Below are 2264 nucleotides of genomic sequence, written 5' to 3'. Positions count from 1 at the left end.
ATTGGACTTGCAAACTTTATATGCCCCAGTACAGGGGAATGCCAGGGCCAAAAAGTGGGAGTGGGTGGTTAGAGGGGTGGGGGGAGGGTATGGTGGACTTTTGGGATACCATTGGAAATGTAAATGAGGAAAATACCTAATTAAAAAAATAAAATAAAAAAAAGAAAGATAGACTACCAGAATTCTCTGGATATACATGCCAGGGACATATTACACTTGTATCTTCTCAGAATATAGACTATTTGCTTCTAGTTTATTGGAAATCCAGTCTAAATTTACACTGCCTACCAAATTGATTATACCAATACAAGAGTAGGCATGGTAACATTTACAATGGGAGGATGCTATAGATTCTATGACTCCTTGTGCCAAGGTATTAAATTACAAAAGGCCGATCACAGAAATTTGATGGAAATCTGGATCTTTCCAAAGTGGAATATTAGTCTTCCACATCCAGATCTTCCCCATTATTTCTACACGATTCTTCACTATCACAGATTTAGGAATGAGTCATTGAAGACTTTGTGGCCCAAAAGCCCATAGTCAATATGGAGGAACTTCCCAATGGACTCTAATGTGATGAGGTATATGTCTTTCCTCTAATGTGGAAATTCTATGGAATCAAAGTAGGCAGCCTAATACCATGTATCACTGATAGAGGACTGGATGAGAACAACAGATTCTTCACAGCATGCGGGGGATCTGAAGATAAACCTGGTGGAGTTAGAAGTGGAACAGTACATAGTGGATGATCTGACATGGCATCCAGCATGCAGTGAGAAAGTACCCAAGGCCAGGGCAGTGGCTGCTTTCCTAGCCTTCAGAAAAATCTCGCCAGGGGATTGGAGCCTCACCTATTGGTCCATGGACAGGCTCCTGGACAGGTGAGTTAGATTCTACTAAGCTACATAGGTTGCACTCAGATTTGCCACTGAATACAACAACATACCCTAGTGGCTAAAAAGCTATAATTAAGCTTGCATAATAAACAATATAGTTAGATCTATATTCTTATGTTGGTCTCTGTAGCCTGATTTTCAGGCATCATCTTGGACTCTTTCCAATTACCCCCTACTTCCCTTACCTGTTCGCACTGCAGCCTACTACAAGCCAGCATTCAAGTTCCCTACTTACTGACCAATGGTTACCAGAGTACCTGCGATGACCTAAGCCTACCTGGAAGACTTATTATTACACATAGTATCCACAAGACCTCACTTATTTTCAACCTCAAATCATGGCAGCCTAAGTACACTCATTGTGTGAGCCTGAATTGAGGAGAATACTAGTCTTATAGTTCTCCTCAGGAAATAAGTTTGCTGCAAGAAAACCTTTACAGTTGATGGTTGCTGGAGTTATGTGGCTTGGCTCCTTTCTTGGAGCTGGCATAGCATCTTCTGTTCTTTCAGACATCAATGTGTATATAGCATAGCAGACATCAGAAATCTTACTGAACAACAAACACTGACTATTAATGCCTTATCCCATGGACTAGCTACTACACACAAACTCATTACAAGACTGAGTTTTGGAACTAAATTTATTAAAGAATCATTGACAGATACTAACAAATATATAGCTGAAAATTTGAAAGAACTAGCTGTGTGGCCAAGCATATTTCTTAAAAGTCCCTGCCACAGTTTATTCAGATAATGAGGAGAACATATCCATGCAAAACTCATGCCTCAAAGAATAGAGACTGACCTGTCTCAATTCTTTTCTACCAGATTGGGAATTGAAAAAAAAGGTCTACAATACCCTACACTATGCAAGGCAAACCTCTGGGTGACGATATGGTTTCTGCAAAATAAGTTTACTCTCATTCTATAGAGTATAAGCAGTACCAAATTATCACATACACCTGTTGCCTCAAAAACAGGGGGATGGATTTGTTATACCTACCGATTCTTTCCTATGGAGAATATATGTACTACTTTCTAATTGTGTTTAAAGGACTGGCTAGAACAATGAGGAAATTAACATGACACAAATAAGCAAGGGAAAATTCAAGCTATCATTATTTGTAGATGACATAATGCTAAATATTAGAGATTCAAATAATTCTACCAGAAATGATAATCAAATTCAGCAATGTGGCAGAATGCAAAATCAACTTGCACAATCTATACCTTTTTGATACACCAAAACCAAATACACAGAATAGGAGAACATGGACACATACATGAAGAATTTATTTATTTAATGAAAGCTTTAAACTTATGGAGAGAGAGAGAGAGAGAGAGAGAGAGAGAGAGAGAGAGAGA

Source organism: Mus caroli, unplaced genomic scaffold, assembly GCF_900094665.2.
Source record: "Mus caroli unplaced genomic scaffold, CAROLI_EIJ_v1.1 scaffold_18263_U1_1, whole genome shotgun sequence".
Lineage (NCBI taxonomy): Eukaryota > Metazoa > Chordata > Mammalia > Rodentia > Muridae > Mus > Mus caroli.
The sequence above is the reverse complement of the archived record's forward strand: the minus strand, read 5'-3'. Positions refer to the sequence as shown.